Below are 21,562 nucleotides of genomic sequence, written 5' to 3'. Positions count from 1 at the left end.
AGCATTGTCAGTTTGGCTTTCTTGTCTAACTTCCTGCCCAGCTACCTGCCCCGGCCAGCCGGCTGTCAACTGGGGCGACCCACCTGCGAGAGAGAATGAAAGGGATGGGAGACACAAGAGAAGACAGCAAGACAGTGTGTTCTGATCAAGCTGCAAATTTTATTCTCCTCAGCAAGGCTTATATAGCATGGGAGGGGGCAGGAAGGAGGGAAGGGGTGCACGACGTGCCTTACGTGCAGGTGAAGGACTATGTGCAAGTCGTGAGGCTGCTAGGTGGTAAGATCACTGGTCAGGGCCCATTGTTCTGTTGCTATGCTACCTGACCTGTCTGACCTGTTCTTTATCTTTGGGGGCATCTGGTTTAGGGTAGGGGCTTGTTCTCTGGCCTAGCCAGTACTTTTCCATGGTCCATGTTTGGTCTCTGACAGCTACCAGCCTGTCAACTTTTTATTAACCAATGAAAGCAATACATATTCATAGTGTAGAAAAGGATGGTTCCACAGCAAAACCAGGCTGGTAATTGATCTTACATGTATGTAGTACTATGTATGTGGCATTGTCATATCAAGAGCTCTCAAAGATTATTGTGATCTAAATCTGTACAGTCTTCAGTGTGGACTTGTTGTTTGTGGAAGAATTACTTTATTATGTTACTTTGTAACATGTTGATCAGTTTTTGTAGTTCCGTTTTAATGATTAAACATAATACAGCCATTTTTCATAGTTGTTCCTATGTGTTTATTATAACACCTTTTTTCTATATAATGGAAATTATTTTAAGAACTGGGAAGTAAGTGGCATAGTTGCTATTATTTTTAGTTTCCCTTTTTTTTTTTTGAGGGGAGGATGACCAGTAAAATGTCACTTTTCTTTATTAAGATTTTTTTTGAATATTTTTATTTGTATAAGAAACTTATTTTTCAACTTTCTTAGCATTCACAAGTGCTACTAAAGAAGTTATTGTGATAAATAGTTAAAAATCAAATTACTTATCATTTAGATATTGGATAATTGATCAAATATATTGATATTCCATGATTCTGTATTAATAATTAATCATCTATCAGAAGCTACTAAAATAAAAAATAACTCTGGAATGGCTTTTCCTACAGAACAAAGATCTAAAACATCTTCTACATCTACCTAGTGCCCTTCTTTAGGCTGATGATCTGAGCCATGTAAGTTGTATTGTTAGTTTTGGGTTTTGATATTCTTTTATCACAGAAGACAATACACAGGCATCCTAGTAAAGAATCAAAGAGAGGTCAGGCAGTGGTGGTGCCTGCCTTTAATCCCAGCACTCGGAAGGAAAGGTATCTCTGTGAGTTCGAGGCTAGCCTGGTCTACAGAGTGAGTTCCAGGACAGCCAGGGCTGTACATAGAGAAACCCTGTCTCGAAAAATGAAAACAAATAAACAAAAAAGAATCAAAGAGAAAACTGAAAATCATTTATAACCCTATTAGGATTTGTTCTTTCTTTGTCTAGAAATGGGAGTTAGTTTCTGACTAGGTCACTTATTTTAAGGTTTATTGTCTCAGGCTTTATAGAATCTTTCTTTTGTATATGAGTATTACTCCAGTTGTTGTCCTTTTTACCTCAGTGAGAAAAGTGATTTAAATTAAATTTCTCCTAAAATACCTTGAATATGTTTAAACAAGAGCTTGAACATTAGCGCTCATATCTTCTATGGGAAATGAAGCAAGACCTTTAATCTTTGCTTATAATGTTGGTGTTCCATCTACTAGACAAATTTTAATGTTTTTGATTTTTACAACTTTTCAAACACTCATTTAAATTTGCATGATGAGAACACTACATAAGTTTATAAATGTAGAAATGTTATTTGTCAATGTTCTGAAAATTTGTAACTCTAAACTATTCCATATTTCCCATCCCCAGAGCTTCCAAAATTCTGCCCCTTGAGATGATTTTTGGCTGGTATACTTACGTATTTTACTACAATCTTTTCTGTAAGAATATTTTGGAGATATTCAGGGCCACAAAGAAACACAATTTTGGATTGGATGACCTTGGCTTCCTATTCCTGTATCCAAAATTCAGTAGCTTTTATATTGATTTGTTCTTACAAGTGACTTTGAGCTCCTTTTCCTTTCCATTTGTTTTCTGTGAACTACATGAAAGACCATTTGGGAATTGTGGGATGACAGGGACAGGTCAAATCTTGTGTATTGATATATATGTATTGTATATATATATATATAAAATGATATTATATAACATAACGTCACATATATAATTATATATAACATTAAATATATTTCTATATTATATATTATTTGTTTTATAACAATATATAATATATAAGTAATATTATATATATATATATATATATATATAAATAAAATTTTTATGAGGTAAGGTCTTACTTTGTAGTTGAAGTTTGCCTGGAACTTTGTAGCATCTGTTGTCCTTAATTCCAGATCTGCTTGCCTCAGCTTTTTAATATAGTTAATATAGTTTCCTGTTCTCCTTCCTAACTGCCCATGCCCTCTTATGGGTTATGGTTCCTATTTGTTCAAGTTGAAAGAGTCTTACAAAGACAAGATTTTGAAAGGATCACTAACTCATGTTTATATTTTTTTTCATAAAATATATCAAGTAGAAAATGCTTCATTAAACAGACTACAGTTGAGATTCTTTTCCACCTTTTCTGCAAAGTTGAAGTTATTTAAGAATTATTTCCATTCTGCTATAGTTATTATTTGCAAAACGTATACTTGAATCAGTTTTGAATCTGCCTATTCTTTTCCATGTGTCCCAATTTTGCCTTAATAGACATTGATCTTTCAAATGCCCTTTTGTAGAGTCCTTTGAGATTGCTCTGTTATTTGGATCCCTGACAGTGACTTCTTCCCATTTGGTATGCCATTCAGGACATGTGTATTTTTTTCTACTGGGCACCAGCCTCATCTTTTGCAGCCTTTATGGTCTGAGTACCTTGTGCTAGGAAGGCATCCCCATGGAAATGTTCTCTATCTGTCAGTGTGCTACAGAGCTTGTTTTAGACAAATTTCTTCAGTTTCTTCTGTTTTCTCCTAATATTATTATTGGTTCTGTTGTCTATGGCATCACATTTGAAGATTTCTCTTACGTACATCTGTTGATTCTGCTGTGTTTTTTCCCAGACACTTTGCCCAGCATTGCTGTATGTTTGAAAAGAGAGGGAAGATCTTCACTTCAGCTTAGTCTACTATCTGAATCTAAAATTGTATTCTAGATCAAAGTTAGTATCTACTCTTGGTAGACAGTGTTCTTACTCTTCACTATTTCTTATATTTTTCTAATTTGATTCATAGTGATGAACAGAATAATCACTTACTTTGTTTTCCTGGCAGCTAGAAATGATGATATGATTCTCACCAGTAAGATGAATAAGGGAGAGAAGCATCTGGTGCTGTCCTCTGTCATTTTTCCCAACTTTGATACTGACTTAATATTTAGAACTACAGGAACTGTTTGTGACTCTGAGGCAACGGGCATGAAGACAAAAGACAATGTGTAAGGAGAGCAGAGTGGAAAGCTGAACAGATCATTAGGAACTGATGGTGTCAGGGATACTATCAGAGGAAGCACAGCTCTGTTTGGAGACACACTTATTCTGTAAGTTATGGTTGCTTGGCTGTGTGTGTGTGTGTGTGTGTGTGTGTGTGTGTGTGTGTGTGATGTGGATAAGAGTAGTCTTAATTCATATATATATATATTAGTTAGGATGTTCTTATTAGGCAATGAAATAAAAGTAGGAAGACTCTTTACCCCACAGCTTTCCAAATTGTATGAGAATATTTGAGGAGTAATTCATTAGAGACATGCATTTAACAGGAATTCTTAGAATTTATAGAAAAGCTAGCACAAATTCAGGCCTGCATTTGCACTGTAATTTTAAAACAAACTTCTGGCACTGAGTACAGTTGACACATTAAAACTGTGTAAATTTGTTGCTTTTATGCTTGACGTACCAATGTTTGCTCACCTATTTGCTTTAAAGAATAGTTGTACTTTGTTTCTGGATTGTTATCCATTTAAAAATTTTGGACTTTGCATTTCTCATGCAGCTGGTTAATGTGCAGTGTTAACCAGCATTTTACATTAAAATAGAATATAAACTACAGTATATATGATCACCATAAATGAGCTCAAGAAATCAATAGGGAAGGAATTATAAACAAATTGCTCAGTGGCTTAATTTTTAAAAATCTAAATGTAATTAGAGTTTAGGATGTGGCAACAAACATTTAATTTTTTATATGATAAAGTAATAGATATTCAATTTTTATGTGAAGAGCATGAGTTTGATACCCAGTTTCTAGAAGATGTTTTTGGTGTTTCCTCTTCATTATCTTCTTTTGTGCTGTGCAGTGACAAGACATTACATAAGATGGCAGTAGGAGATTACAAATATTTCTCTCACAGTGCTCCATCCCTCGAGCTGGGTCCCTGAGTGTAATAAACACCATCATATGCCACCTTTTTCTAGATTGCTGGATGGCTTACCTTCACCAATCACATGCCCCCATTTGATGAAAAGAGGGACGATGCCAATTTTGACCTCACAGACATTTTTAAAAGAATTATGCGCAATGATATATTTCAGTTCATTTTTCTCTAACTCTCTAAAAACCCAAGGCTTCATGTGATTTTATGGAATCTTGACTTTAAAAAGTAAGCCAGGGTTTCTTAGATTTTTTTTTCATCCCCAAAACTCAATTAAAATTTCTAGGGATTAATTCTTCATTGTTTTAAAATCATGGATTGTTGGATTTATTTTCATTTTTGAGAATGCAGATGTGTATTATTTCACATTACTAGTGTTGTGAATCAAACCCAGACAGGGTCTTGCAAATTGTAATTTAATAGTAAATTGCAGTGTATGGTTGTTATCTTAAAAAATCCAAATATTCATTTAGTGTATGTGTACATGTGTATGTGCATGTGAACACACACCAGGGCACACATGTGGAGGTCAGAGGACAGCCTGAAGATTTGGGTTCTCTCCTTCCACCATATGGGTCCTGGGGATTAAACTTGGTCCTTGGTCTTGGTGATAAGTGCCTTTACCTGCTGAGTCATCTCACCAGTCTGCCATCTCCTTCCAATGACATTTATGATTATAGTATATATATATATATGTATATATATATGTATATACATATATATATATTTGGCTTTTTAAGTTTTGTAAGTAAACAACGTAAATTGTAATATAGCATTTACTACTCTCTTCCAGTATTCCTATTTGCTTGTTATATATGTATGTTAACATTTTTATCTATGATCTCTCTAGTCATTCAGTTTTGTTAAACCATTCATAATGTTACAACAAAATCAACTTTCAATTTAATAATAGTATATTAATTCTACCAAAGTTAGCTGAAAAAAAGAAATACTTGTGGATGGTAAGCTTTTTACATTTTGCTTTTTACATTAAACTCCTTTCCTTTCATAGGCCTATATTCTTAGTTTTTATATTCAGCCCCTCTGTCATTTTCAAATTCAGCATACTTATTTATATCCACATACCAATTATTATGCTGGAAAACAATCTCTTTGAGTACATGATTATACTTGTGGTTTCCCAACAAGCTTCCCAGTGAGCATCCCTCAGTATAATCTAGAATTGTACTTGGGCATCTTCTTGTGGTTGAAGAATTTGTTATCTGCTGACATTTACTTTAGGCTAATAATTGTTTTCATAAATGTTGTACTAATTCTGTCATGTAGACTGTTGTCTATAGGACTCAAAATCCCTGTGTATACAAATATGAAGTACCATGCATACTCTACAATGTCTATTTAACTCTAGCTGAATGAGTGACCTATTAGTAAATAACACATTTGATGTAATAAATTATCATATTGGGATAGCACTAAAGTGGCTCTGGGTTTGTGTGTCTTCCCATGAAACTGTCTTATCTGATTATTGTTCAGTTGAGATCAATCTCAGGAGTGACAAAAGAAATCCTTCTAATTTGGAATACTTCCTACTGCTGGCTTCAGGGAAGGGATTGTCATGGACTTTAGTTTCAGATAAGGTGATTGACTTCTAACTCTAGCTCTGATTATAAAGTTGGTCAAAAGTTGGATGTACTCTTTTACTCTCAGAACATAGGAGACTGAAATAGAAGGGTCATTAGGTAGTTTATCTCAGTTATTATTTTGTGTGTGTGTGTGAAGAGACACAATGACCACAGCAACTCTTATAAAGGAAAACATTTACTTTGGGGTGACTCACTTATAGTTCAGAGGTTCAGTTCATTATCATCATGGCAGGGAGCATGGCAGCATGCAGGAAGACATGGTGCTGGCTACCTCTTGATCAGAAGGTAACAGAAAATGGTCTGTGACACCAAGCAAAGTTTAAGCAAAAGAGACCTCAAAGTCTGCCCCCCCCCCAGTGACACACTTCCTTTAACAAGGCCACAACTACTTCAACAAAGCCACACCTCCCAATAGTGCTGCTCCTTATGAGCTTATGGGGAGGCGATTACATTCAAACTATCACATAGTTCAAGGCAAATTTGAGATATATAGCATAAACTTGTGTCAGAAAACAAAAATTAGGCAAAAGATCATCAGTAACATAAAAATAAAAAAAAATAAAGAAGAGAACTGATGGAAACTCAAAAACACAGTCAAAAATGGAAATTGTCCTTCTTGCTGGAAGATTCTATATAACTAGTAGGAAACTGTTTCTAAATGATTGATTAGTTTCAACAAAGGGGAAAAATTGGTTATTATTATGTTTTTGCAACAAAAGTTGTCACACAAAGAAAAAAATAATAGAATCAAATTATTTAAAGGAGGTGTGTGGCCTCACAGAGTTGCCCTCAGTGTAAGCCCTGATGTGTGTGGGAAGATATGATCTGGAAATTTCTTCAATAGTAGAAGTTCTGCTGTTACTTGACGCTGACAATAATAATGAGTTGATTATTATGATGATAAATCACTGTAGGTTTTTAAGCACTTGAAGTCATTTCATTATTATGATCACTCTACCTTGCAAATTGTAGCATATGTCCACTTTACAGAGGAGAAAACTGAGATTAAGAAGGTTTAAATACCCTAACTGCAGTATAAATATTTATTCTTATACACACAGATAAGTGTAGTCCTCTCCTCTCATAAAGGGATAAGGGAACATCATGGAAGAGGTGGAAGAAAGACTGTAAGAGCCAGAGCAACAGTGACTTTATTGTAAGATTATGTCTTCTAGGAATGCCAGAAGCCACACTCATGAAGTCTTACCAATAAGGCTGCTTGAACAAGATCCTGACAAGGATAACACCAATAGGCATGCTGACATGGAAGGGAGAAATCTCAAGAGGCCTTATCCCTAGACGAAGAATCATAGGCAACTATGGTGCTGAGAGTGGGAGATATAGTCTTCCCCATGGAAGGGCACTCCAATTGGTTATCCAATACCAAATAGTCATCCCTAAAAACATATATATGAGTAACATTATACAGACTAAGAAGGTTGTATTTACATATTTAGGAGCACACACACCACCACCACCACCACCACCACTAACTCTAACACCACCACCATCACCACTAATACCACCACCAACAAAATAACAGGTGCTGTGGGATGGTCTGTATGTCAAATCTGTTGCTCTGATTGGTCAATAAATAAAACACTGATTGGTCAGTGGCCAGGCAGGAAGTATAGGCAGGACTAACAGAGAGGAGAATTGAGAGAACAGGAAGGTGGGAGGAGACACTGCCAGTCGCCGCCATGACAAGCAGCATGTGAAGATGCCAGTAAGCCACGAGCCATGTGGCAAGGTATAGATTTATAGGAATGGATTAATTTAAGATATAAGAACAGTTAGCAAGAAGCCTGGCACAGCCATACAGTTTGTAAGCAATATAAGTCTCTGTGTTTACTTGGTTGAGTCTGAGCGGCTGTGGGACTGGTGGGTGACAGAGATTTGTCCTGACTGTGGGCCAGGCAGGAAAACTCTAGCTACAAACAGGAGTTAACAATCATTGATAATTGATATCTCTGAATATCAATGGACTCAATTTACCAATAAAAAGACACAGGCTAACAGAATGTATGCCAAAACAGGACCCATCCATCAACTGCATACAAGAAACACACCTCAACATCAAAGACCTCAGAGATAGAGATAGACATTACCTCAGAGTAAAGGGTTAGTAAAAGATTTTCAAAGAAAATGGACCTAAGAAGAAAACTGGTGTAGTCATTCCAATATCTAACAAAACAGACTTCAAAACTAATCAAAAGAGACAGAAAAGGACACTTCATACACATCAAAGGAAAAATCCACCAAGATGATACTTCAATTCTTAACATCTATGCCCCAAACACAAGGGCACCTCTGTTTGTAAAAGAAACATTATGAAAGCTTAAATCACACATTGACCCTCACACATTGATAATGGGAAACTTAAATATCCCACTCTCACCAATGGACAGGACTTCTAGCCAAAAACTAAACTAAGAAATACTGGAGCTAGCAGATGTTTTAAACCAAATAGACATAACACATCTACAGAACATTTCACCCAAACATAAAAGAATATACCTTCTTCTCAGAACCTCACAGAACTTTCTCCAAAATCAACCACATACCTGATCACAAAGCAGATCTCAACACATATAAGTTGAAGTAACTCCCTGTGTCCTGTCAGACTGTGAGGGATTAAAGCTGGATTTCAACAGCAGCAGAAACAACAGAGAACTTACAAACTTACAGAAACTGAACAACTCTTTACTAAACTATTACTGGGTCAAGACAGAAATAAAGAAATTAAAGACTTCCTTGAATTTAATGAAAATGAATACTCAACTTACTCAAACTCATGGGACACAAGAAAGTTTGTCGCACTAAGTACCTACATAAAAAATTGGACAGATCTCATACTACCAACTTAACAGTACACCTGAAAGCTCTAGAACAAAAAGAAGTAAGTGTACCCAAGAGGAACTAATCAAACTGAGGGCTGAAATCAATAAAATAGAAACAAGGAGAACCACGCTAAGAATCAAAACTAAAAGTTGGTTCTTGGAGAAATCAACAAGACAGACAAATCCTTACCCAAACTAACTAAAAGACACAGAGAGAGAATATCCAAATAAACAAAATCAGAAATGAAAGGGGGGACATAATAACAGACACAGAGGAAATACAAAGAATCATTAGGTCATACTTCAAAAATCTGTACTCCACAAAATTGGAAAATCAAAAAGAAATGGATAATTTTCTTGATAGATACCACTTACCAAAGTTAAATCAAGATCAGATAAACAATTTAAATAGACCTACAATCCCTAAGGAAATAGAGGCAGTAATTAAAACTCTCTCTCTCAAAAAAGCCCAGGGCCAAACTGTTTTAGCATAAAATTCTACCAGACTTTCGAAGAAGAGCTAATATCAATACTCCTTAAATTATTCCACAAAACAGAAACATAAGGAACATTGCCAAATTCATTTTACAAGGCCACAGTCATCCTGATACCCAAACTAGACAAATAGTCAACAAAGAAAGAGAAGTGCAGACCAATTTCCCTTATGAACATAGATATATAAATACTCAATAAAATCCTCACAAACTGAATCCAAGAATACATCAGAAAGATTATCCAACATGACCAAATAGGCTTCCTCTCAGACATACAGGGATACTTCCACAGGAAAATTAATCAATGTAATCCCCTGTATAAACAAACTGAAATAAAAAAAACCACATGATCATCTCATTAGATGCTGAAAAAGTCTTTGACAAAAATCCAACACCTCTTCATAATAAAAACCTTGGAGAGAGTAGTGATACAAGGAACATACCTCAATATAATAAAGGCAATTTACAGTGAGTCTATAGCCAACATCAAGTTTAATGGAGAGAAACTCAAAGCAATTCCATTAAAATCAGAAGCAAGACAAGGCTGTTCATTCTTTCCATATCTCTTTAATATAGTACTTGTTCTATCTAGAGCAATAAAATTACTGAAGGAGATCAAGGGGAAGCAAATTGGAAAGGAAGAAGTCAAAGTATCATGATTTACAGATGGTATGATAGTATACATAAGTGCCCCCCAAAATTATAGCAGAGAACTCCTAAAGATAATAAACACCTTCAGCAAAGTGTCTGGATACAAGATCAACTAAAAAAAATCAGTAGCCCTCCTATATACAAATGACAAATGGACTGAGAAAGAAACTATGAAATAGCACCTTTCACAATAACCACAAATAATATAATATATTTTGGGGTAACATTAACCAAGCAAGTGAAAGACTTGTATGACAATAACTTCAAGTCTTTGAAGAAAGAAATTGAAGAAGATATCATAAGATGGAAAGATGTCCCATGCTCATGGATTGGTAGGATCAATATACTAAAAATGGCCATCTTACCAAAAGCAATCTACAGATTCAACACAATCCCCACCAAAATTCCCGCACAATTCTTTATAGACCTTGAAAGGACAATACTCAACTTCATATGGAAAAACAAAAAACTCAGGATACTTAAAATATTCCTAAATAATAATAGAACTCCTGGATGTATCACTATTCCTGATTTCAAGCTGTACTACAGAGCTATAGAATTAAAAACCACATAGTATTTGTATGAAAACAGACACAATGGCCAATGGAATAAAATTGAAGCGCCAGATATAAATCCATACACCTATGGACACCTGATAATGCCAGAAAGACACAATGGAAAAAGAAAGCATCTTCAACAAGTGGTGCTGGTCTAACTGGATGTCTGCATATAGAAGAATGCAAATAGATCCATATCTATCACCCTGCACAAAACTCAATCCAATTGGATCAAAGAACTCAACATAAAGCCAGATACACTGAACCTGATAGAAGAGAAGGTGAGAAAAGATTTGAATGAATTGATATAGGAGACAATTTCCTGAACAGAACACTGATAGTGTAGGCACTAAGATCGACTATTAATAAATGGGCCCTCATGAAACTGAAAAGCTTTTATAAGACAAAGGATACTGTCAATAAAACAAAATGCCAGCTTAAAGAATGGGAAAAGATTTTCACCAGCTCCACATCTGACAGAGGGCGAATATCCTAAATATATATACATAGATTACTCAAGAAACGACATAAACAAACCGAATAATCCATTAAAAAATTGGGTACAGATCTAAACAGAGAATTCCCAATAGAGGAAACTCAAATGGCTGAGAAACACTTAAAGAAATGTTCAACATCCTTAGCCATCAGGGAAATGAAAATCAAAACTATTTTGAGATTCCATCTTACAACTGTCAGAATGGCTAAGATCAATAACACAAGTGACAGCACATGTTGGCGAGGATGTGGAACAAGGGGAACACTCCTCCATTGCTGGTGGGAGTGCAAACTTGTGCAGCCATCATAGAAATCAATATGGCAGTTCCTCAGAGAGTTGGGAATTGATCTTCCTCAAGACCCAGCTATACCACTCTTGGGTATATACCCAAAGGGAGCTCCATCCTACTGCAAAGACCTGATAGAAGAAAAAGTGGGAATAGGCTTGAGTGAATTGGTATAGGAGACAACTTTCTGAACAGAACACTTTCTGAGCAGGCACTAAGTTCAACTATGTTCATAGTGGCTTTATTCATAATAGCCAGAAACTGGACACAACCTATATGTCCCTCAACTGAATAATGGATAAAGAAAATGTGATATGTTTACACAACAGAGTACTACTCAGCAGCTAAAAAAAATGACATCATGAAATTTCCAGCCAAATGAATGGAACTAGAAAAAATCATCCTAAGTGAGGTAACCCCAGATCTAGAAAGATAAACATGATATGTACTCATTTATAAGTAGATATTAGTTGTTAAGTTATTAGTTGTTAAGTAAATGATAATCATGCTGCAACCCACAGACATAGAGAGGCTAAGTAACCAGGAAGGCTCTAAGGGGGATGCATGGATCTCCCTAGGAAGGAGAAAGAATAGATTTTGCAGGGGGACTGGGGGCATGTGGGGATAGGAACAGGAGGAATCAAGTTTGTGGGATGGAATTGAAGGAGGGAGGATAGGAAGAGATGATTAGAATTGGAGGGCATTTAGGGGGCAATGTGGAAACCTGGTGCAGTGGAAACTCATTGGAATTGACAAGGGTGACCCTAGTGAAAACTCCTAGTAATGGAGATATGGACCCTGAACCAGCCATCTTCTGTAATCAGGCAAAGGCTTCCAGTGGTAGAACTGGGGCACCAACCCGGCCACATAACCTTCAATCTATAATTTGTCCTGTCTGCAAGATGTGTTGGGGCAGTGGTGGCACAGAACTTGTGGGAGTGGACAGCCAACAAGTGACTGATCTACTTTGAGGCCTGTATCATGAGAGGGATCGCATGCCTGACACTGCCTGAATAGTCCAGAGACCCAGAGTAGAACCAATCACAAGTGAAAAAAAAAAATCAATGAAACGATTCCTGATGATGTTCTGGTATTCTCAAAGTTAGATGCCTCATCTGAGAGGCTGCCTCCAGCAGATGATGGGAGCAAATGCAGAGACCCACAGACAAACACTAGGCGGAGAGAGAGCCGAGGTTGGAGATCTCTATCGGGGCCCCTCTCCTCTGAGCTCTCCTGGGAACTCTGTGGAAGAGAGGGAGGAGGAATTGTGGGATCCAGAGGGGTTAAGGATACCAGGAGAGCACAGCCCATAGAATCAACTAAGCAGGGTTCATAGGGGCTCTCAGAGACTGAAGAAGTAATCACAGAGCCTGCATGGGTCTGCGCTAGGTCCTCTGCATACATGTTATTATTGTTATCTTGGTTATTTTTTTTTGGTGGGGGGACTCCTGACAGCAGAACTGGGGGTATCTCTGACTCTTTGGTCTACTTTTGGGACCTTTTTTCTCCTTATTTGGTTGCTTTGCCCAGCCTTGATGTGAGGATTTGTGCCTGGTCTTATTGTATCCTGTTGTGCAGTGTTAGGTTGATATCCCTAGGAGAGATGCTCTTTTCTGAGGAGTGGTGGGGAAGTGGATCTGGAGGAGACAGGAGGTAGGTAGGGAATTGGAAAGAGTGGAGGTAGGGGAAGCTTCAGTTGGGATGCGTTGTGTAAGAATAAATAAACATTAAAATATATAAAAATAAAATGAGTGGGCATAGGCGTTCATGCTGATGTTTAAGTCTTTAGTCCTTTACACTCTTTACAACAGATAACAGCTTCAAAAGGACAATACTTCCCCAAGGTCATACCAAATCAAATGAGCTGCATGGTGGACTTGAATATTAGTATTAAGCAGTGAACTGGCCTATGGTCAATCAGCATTTAATCTCACAGGTTCTATGGGCTTTTAAACATCAATGCTCAGTTACATTCCCATTAGTTGTTGATACAGAATGTTCTGACTCTTGGGGTTTCTGCCTGTCAGTCAGGAAATGCTAATGGAACAGTGTGATTTGAGTGTTGAACTTGGGACGAGTAAATCACTGACATTGGACTGTTTGAGCAAATTAATTATTCTTTCATTATTCCAGTCTTAGAACAATTTCTCATACAAAACTGAAAGCCACTTTGATGAGATTTGAAACTGACTAAATCATTGCTGTCAACCCTGAAAATGTGTGAAATGATGAATGTGAATTTCTATAGCATTTGCCTGGGAAGTAAGGCTGGGAGGCCCTTCCAGGAAGGACCATGATGAATTGGTGGTTTGGGAAAATGGCACAGTGAATGCTAAATGCCAAATCCACAGTGTGAATTCTGAGGTGTGAAAAAATCCCTCAGGCTTTTGGTACTATGAGGAATTGAGGATAGTTCTGCTCTCCTACCGGAGTCTAGTTTCCATACAAGAAGGACTCAACAAAACATGAGGAGCCATCTGTGCTGAGATCACAAGACTCCTTCCTGCTGGCATTGATCCTTCTAAAAGAAGGTTTTGATTTAGCTTCCACTTTGCTGTACTAAAATCTCAGCTCTACTGGGGTAATTAACTGGGGTTTTACCAAAGAAAAAGAATGTAACCAATAGGTTTGAATTGCATTCAACTGTCACAGTTGAGTAGTTGACCTTGAAGAATGAGGAGGTGTTTTCAAATGTAGAAAGCAGCACAAAGAAAAATTTGCAAGCTTGAAAGAATGTGATTGGAAAGTAGAAAGCGTTCTTTTTATGTTGGCACTGTGGTCAGTAAAAATATAAAACAAAACCCCCCCAAAAAACTGGACTTTTAGACTGCTAGAACAAAAGTGTTTTCCAAGCAAAATCCACCTCCATTCAAAGACCTCTACTGTGGGCACAGTTCCTCACCTTACACTTCCCTTGTGCCAGCTCTAGGCAGTCAGTTGGTAATGGAATCTCTGTGGCAACCATGGCCATGAGTGACAGTCCTGGACACTAGTGAGTCCTGGGTACTAGTGGAGTCCTGGGCAGCAGTAGAGTCCTGGGTACTAGTGGAGTCCTGGGTACTAGTGGAGTCCTGGGCACTAGTGGAGTCCTGGGCAGTAGTGGTAGTCCTGGGTACTTGTAGAGTCCTGGGCAGTGTTGGTAGTCCTAGGCAGTAGTGGTAGTCCTGAGTACTGGTGGAATCCTGGGCACAGGTGGAGTCCTGGGCACTAGTGGTAGTCCTGGGCACTGGTTTTAGTCCTGTGTACTAGTTGTAGTCCTGGGCAGTAGTGATAGCCTGGCCTATATTTACTCATTGTAAGAAGTCACAAAGGCATGAACAGTTGCTCCTGTTTCTTGGTCATCTGTATCAGTGGGCCATGCTCCTGCTTATGCTCTGCTGGAACTAGTCTTTTCTGCATGGTACAGCCCTTTCCTGAACCAGTACTGTCCTTCCTTCCTCATTCTCCTCCCCTTCTTCCCCTCCTCCTCCCGCCTTCTCCTGCCCTCCTTTGTGATGGGAATGTCGTTCTGTATGCTGTGAATGTGTGTTGCTCTGATTTGGTTGATAAATAAAACGCTGATTGGCCAGTAGCCAGGCAGGAAGTATAGTATAGGCAGGATAAGCAGAGAGGAGAACTCTGGGAACAGGAAGGCTGAGTCAGGAGTCACCAGCCAGACACAGAGGAAGCAAGATGTGAAGGCAGAACTGAGAAAAGGTACCAAGCCACGTGGCTAAACATAAATAAGAATTATGGGTTAGTTTAAATGTAAGAGCTAGTCAGTGGTAGGCCTGAGATAATGGCTGAGCAGTTTTAATTACTATAAGCTTCTGTGTGTTTACTTGGGTCCAAGTGGCTGCAGGACTGGTGGGTGAGAGAGATTTGTCCTGACCATGGGCCAGGTGGGACACAGGAAAACTTCAGCTACACCTTTGCTTTCTTTTTTTCTGGCTAGAGTATAAGTTCCTCAAAGGTAGGGATTAGTTTATCTTCAAACCACAAAAATATACAAAATGTGTTGGTTAAGTTTAATTTCATCCAAAATTGCTATTTTTATTTTTTGTTGTATCCAGGAACTTAGTCAATTTAAAAATTTTAAAAATTAAAATTCATTACTTTTAACTTTATACCTGAATGGCAACTTCATGAAAGTTACTTTATAAGTCATCACTTTTACAGGCCTCTAAGTATGCTGAAGGGATTAAATATATACAAATATATATAAATTTGATATATACAAATGCTGTCTTTAAGCAGTATCTGAGATAGTCATTTTATGCAGAGAAGGGTCACTGAAGTTGAAGTTGGGTTAAAGCATACAAACTTAAGGTAAATGACATTAGAAAGAACATTTAATTCTCATGGTCTTTATGGATATTTATATTTTTCTTAGCAATAGTTGTTTCTTACTAACAAAATTGTGACAAAACTAAAACATCAGGACAATACTAGTCTCTGACTTAGTAATATTCAAGTGGTCAAAAGTAGATTACAAATCCTTAAATTTTATGAGATGCCAAAAGCCCTCTCACAGGACTATATAAAAACCATCCTAGTTAAAAACTATGTTCTTATGTGTATAGGTTGGCCCAACATGCTATAGTGATGCCACTAAATCATGCTGGACGTCATTGAGAATGGTACTTAGCCTACCCCAATCCCCAAAGCAAGTCAGCGAGGGAATTTTCTGTGGAGGTGAAATGGTCTCACTTTTTATTTTCTCATTCAGGCTCTCAGTTCACAGCAATACACTTTTCTTCCTTGATTTGAAGATGAAGTATGGCTTTGCAGAAGGGTCCATCCGAAGCCCATGAGGTTCTGTCCTGTAATCTCAACTTGACTTTGCTATGGTTTCAGTGCTTGCAGCAGAACCCTGCCTGATAGCTGACGCACTTTCCCCTGCTGGGACAATTCTCATTCCAGATATCTGGCGCTCCACTCTCTGGTTTCACCAAGCCTTCTGTCAACTTTATTGGAGAGCCTTCCCCGGCGTTGATCGGTAAACCAGAACAGTTTGGGGGCTCTCTTCCCTCTATAATTCCTTTGTTACCTGACACAAAAACTTGTTTATCTCCTTGGATGTAACACCTTCCAATAGAGGTCTACTTCCACTTTGTTCCTGAGTCTGTTCCCAGCCTTTGAAACTGTATTCAGTAGAGAAAGACTTCCGATACACATTTGCGGAATGAATACATGAAACTGGCTGAGAAAATGTCAAACGTTGTCTGTGGGAAATTCTAGGTGTTGGTCTCTAAATTGCACCACTGGGTACGTATACTGTGATGGCTCAGCTATGGTCTTCTCTGGCAAAAGTGACTTCTGGACTTCTTTCCTGCCTCTGGCCTTTTCACCTTCGTCTCCATTGCTCTGAATTTTTGGGCAGATCTCTTGGAGTCAGTCTGTTCTTCTGCCTCCCGTCATGGTTCTCCATATGTTTTAAGTCCCAAATCCAGGAGCTGCAGCCATGGGCTCCAACTCCATCTGCCTTGTCCCCCATTGTGCCCTCTCATTCTTGCATTTGGCTGCTTGGAGAGCCAGCCCTGCACAGGCCGTGCAGTTTCAGGGCTTTTTAAATGTGTCTGTTTTCTCCAATCCTTGTTAAGTATTTCTCTTTATGCCCACAGTTTACACCATTCCCCTTGGCCACTCTTCAGAGTTTCTATGCCATACCTTCTGATGTGACACTCAACTCCAGCCTGGGCCGATTAGCTGAAATGCTGTTGCTCCTTATGAACATTTGTCTCACTGCAGTCAGTAACTTATACCTCTTGGTCATTTTGGCTCTAAGTCGTACACAGCGGGTCCATTTTTGGCCATCAGCAACCTTTAATTATCTGAGCTGTCATATGTGTTGATTTTTTTATTATCTGGGAAAGCTGATGGCCCTGTGTGTGCCCCATGTCCAGTTTTCAGTGTTTAATGAAACATGCAGCGCATCAACATAAGGGCATTTAGTATGCTGACCATTGCGGACGGAGCCTAGTGTCACACTGCCCTTTTTTTTTTTTTTTACAAGTGTAAATAGTGTCTTGCTTATTTATGTTGTTATTATACCCATTTATTTATTTATTTGCATATTCTGGAATTTATTTACTTGGAGTTACTACTCGTGTGCTACCCTGTAAGCAGAACAATTGGCACCTCTGTGAGAGCCACTGTGTCTGCCTGCAAAAGATGAACACAGCTCTGCTGATTGATGGATGGTTGATTTACCCCCTCATAGAAGGAGGAGGTGAAGAGGGCCACTGGATCCTCACCTGAGTATCTGACCACTCTTCCCAGCCAGGTTTATGCAATTCTTCCCTAATTGCCCCTGGTCTCAGGGGCCTCGGGAAGGGTAGAGTAGAAGACTATTGGAAGGGACTCAGTCTTCTAAATTTAAAAACCAAGTGGTGCATTACTATGTAAAATTATGAAAATAATTTTCTATACATGGGTGAAGGGAGGAGGGGACTGGACCTGCCCCAACTGAATCTACCAGGTTGAGCTGAATCACCAGGGGAGTCCTTGCCCTGGAGGAGATGGGAATGCGGGGGTGGATTGGGGAGAGGGTAAAGGGGCGGTGGGAGGACAGGGGAATCCGTGGCTGATATGTAAAATTAAATTAAATTATAAAATTTAAAAAAATAATAAAAAATTATGAAAAAATAAAAAAGAAAAATATCAATAAACTGTGACTACTTTTAAAGTACTCAAATAAGAGAAATATGACACAAAGATTTTCTAGAAAAGTGTGTCAGACTTAGTTAACTATCTGCAAGCTAGTTAAAATGGCATTATCCTACAATTTGCATAACATTTTTGGTAAAAATTAATGTCTTCATTTAATTTAACATTTAGAGATCCCAATATTCAAGAAGCCGGTGTGAGAACTTCATCAGTTGGTGGATAGATACCGTTATTCTCATGTCACATATGAAAAAACTAAATCAAGAAGAGATTAAGTAATTTGCCCAGAGTATAGTAAGTAACAGGGCTGGGAGCATCACCTTTTGAAGTCAGATTATAGTAAATAACAGGCCTAGTAGCATGGCTAGATGGTCATGCTTTTAGTTCACCAAGCCTGCTCTATAATAAGCAAAGTGTATCTACAAAGAATAAGGGTAGTATGTTCTCTATATTCCACAACATGCACAAAATCAACTCAAAACAAAAGGGAACGAACAGTGTTGAAGAAATATCAGGTTAATGGTAAAGTTTTTACATCATCAATGACTAAATACTATAAGGAAGATTACTGTACATAAAATGACTCATGAGTAATGATGGTAGATGTGAATTCATATTCTAATTGATGTCTTGATAACTGTGAATCTTTGTCCAACTTCTTATCTCCTCTAAATAGATCATTTTTGTTTCATTTTCATAATACAGCTGTTTAAGAGTTCATACCAGGAGTAGACTTTCTAAGTGGCTGGTTCCTTATTCACATCTACTCTGGCAACATGCTTTTTTTTTTTTCTTTCAGGAATACCTTAAAGCTGTTTGCCCTCCAGGTGGAGGTTAGTTTAGGCAAAACTTGATAACACCATCTACAAATTCTCCTAGTTGGTAATTTATAAATGGCCACAGTGTGTAATCTGTGAATGAATGCATGTGGACAATAATCTCCTCTTCTGCGCCTGGAACATCATCCACACTTTAGGAGAGTTTGTTCACTATATGAAAAATGGTGCCTCTAATGTTGTTACTGAGAAAGAATCCATATATTAAATAAACTCCATGTATTTTTATCATATTGTGTTTTAGTTTGAAAGAAGAATAAATGTGGAAAATCTGAGGCTGGAGAGATGGGTAGTGGTGAAGAGTACTGGCTGCTCTTCCAGAGGGAGATTCTTAGCACTCATGAACGGCTCATGTAACTCTAGTATTGGGAGTCATTTTCTTTGATGGTGTTAGGTCTAATACTCTCTGCTCCCCTCTGAGGGCACTGCACTATTGTGTTGCATGGACGTACATTCAAGCAAAACACCCATACAGATAAAACAAAGATAAAGGTAATTTTTAAAATTCCAATATTTTTCTTTACATTTACTCGGAAAGATTACCTTGTTCTCCTGATGGCATACAATATTCTCATTTGAATTGTAGAATCCTTGAATAGAAGTTGAAGAGGTCACCAAATTTGTAAGTATGAAAACACAAATTTAATAAATTAGATCATTTTACATGATGATAATGAAACACCTGAGGCAGAATATTTTATAAAGTAAAATAGGGTTATTTTGATTGAAAACCATGAGGCTGCATCTGATTATGCTTTTCTTGCTGTTAGACTCTTAGGACAGTACAGGGCATTACATGGCAAGAGATGGAAAGAGGGACATATGTATATATCTTCTGGTTTCCCCTTTTATAAAGCCAGCAGTAAAGGTCAGGGTATCCAGATCCATAAAATGGACATCTCTATCACTCATTCCAAGGCTCCAGGAGTATCTGAGAGGCGGCAGAATGAATTGAAGACCTGGAGGACAGAGGAATGTGGTAAATTGCTGTCTCCTGGATTCATTCATGAAATCACATCAACTGCCATCACCTGCGCAAGGCTGGGCCCTTCATCATTCAATCATGGATTGGGGAAGAGCTTGGGAAACCCCATGCCTCCATGAGGACTCACTGACAGTTAATGGTACCAGGGAAGAGGGAGTCATTTTCTTTGATGGTGTTAGGTCTTAGGAAGTGCAGGCATCCAGAAATGAGCTCGAGATGGACTAATAGAATTTCTGGCAGTTAGATAAAAGCCAGAATTCCTCAGGAACTTGGGAAATGGGTTTTCTTTCCACCAAGAAGAGTCATTTCCTTTGCCTCTGGCACAGGAAACATGTAACTCTCCAGTGACAAATACCTGTGGAACCTGTCTATCAGCATGCTAGCCTTCAGATTCCCTCAATCCCTATTTCCAACTTCCCATTATACATTTCAGTGTCCACGCTAGCATCCTGGCCCCTCTCATCCACTTCCATCCTAAACCCCCAGGCCTGTGGGCTTCCCTCCTCCCAGCCTCTTGTCCTTATGACCAGCATGACTTCCTCACGCCCTTCTCCCGATTCCTTACTTCCTCAGCCCTGACAATGTCTGGTCTGTTTATTTTTTTCTTTGCTCTGGACTCTTCCAGATGTCTCTGGATATTTTCTTTCCCTTACCCACAATACCCACCGACCCCCAATAATGGAGCAGCCATTTCAGCGGTTTCTTTACCGTGCCCCCTTGCATACAAATGGTACAGCCATGGGATTGTTTGCCCATGCTCCAGTAAATACGGTACATCCATACGCATGCAAGAAACCTCAGACTCAGTGGATCACACAACGACATGAAAGCAGGAGTCAGACCTCTTGGTTAGAAAGAGGTTCAGCTGGAGGAGGAGGGGGATGAGAGAGTAATGGGGTATATGATCAAAATACATTGTATACATGTATGAATCTGTCAAAGAATCAGGGAAAAGCTACCAGTAATTCAGCCAGGATGACCTTATCTAACCCTAATCACTTCCCAGAGTCCCCATCTATAAACACCACTGTCAGATCAAATTTTCACCCTCAAAATACTTCACAGAGGAGACTGAATTCCGACACAACGAGTTTGGGTGACGCAAACTGTAGCCAAATCACACCAAGCTCTGTCATTCCTGCAGCAAAGGGGGCTGGGAGACAGGAGGCTCAGTGAGGTTACAGCAGCAATTCGTCCTACAAGCAAAGATTGGCATTGGTGAAACATTTAAACAGTAAGAAAGGCCTACGTTCTGGCTGTTATGTTTTTTTTTTAAATTTTTTGTTTTTAATTTTATAATTTAATTTAATTTTACATATCAGCCACGGATTCCCCTGTCCTCCCTCCTCCCGCCCCCCACCCCCTGCCCTACCCGCAATCACCCCCCATTCCCATCTCCTCCAGGGCAAGGACTCCCCTGGTGATTCAGCTCAGCCTGGTAGATTCAGTCCAGGCAGGTCCAGTCCCCTCCTCCCATGCTGAAAGAAGTGTCCCTGGATAGGCTCCAGGTTCCAAAAAGCCAGCTCATGTACTAAGGACAGGTCCTGGTCCCATTGCCTGGGTGCCTCCCAAACAGTTCAAGCTAATCGACTGTCTCACTTACCCAGGGGGCCTGATCCAGTTAGGGGCTCCTCAACTATTGGTTCAGAGTTCATTGTTTCCACTAGTTTGGCTATTTGTCCCTGTGCTTTTTCCAGTGGCTGTTAGGTTAA

The 21,562-nt window shown here is 38.6% G+C and overlaps 1 long non-coding RNA gene across 2 annotated transcripts; it reads left to right on the top strand.

Moving 5' to 3' along the window:
- Positions 1–1,110: 1,110 nt before the first annotated feature.
- LOC131914417 (uncharacterized) lies at positions 1,111–17,348 on the top strand. Of its 2 annotated transcripts, none has more exons than XR_009380128.1 (3): positions 1,111–1,178; positions 3,358–3,622; positions 16,090–17,348. It is a non-coding gene; the product is annotated as an uncharacterized LOC131914417 (long non-coding RNA). The 2 variants fall into 2 exon arrangements; XR_009380127.1 differs by lacking the exon at positions 1,111–1,178 and adding an exon at positions 3,161–3,245.
- Positions 17,349–21,562: the final 4,214 nt, after the last annotated feature.

The sequence above is a fragment of the Peromyscus eremicus genome, chromosome 7, assembly GCF_949786415.1.
Source record: "Peromyscus eremicus chromosome 7, PerEre_H2_v1, whole genome shotgun sequence".
Taxonomy (NCBI): Eukaryota; Metazoa; Chordata; class Mammalia; order Rodentia; family Cricetidae; genus Peromyscus; species Peromyscus eremicus.
The sequence above is the reverse complement of the archived record's forward strand: the minus strand, read 5'-3'. Positions and strand labels throughout refer to the sequence as shown.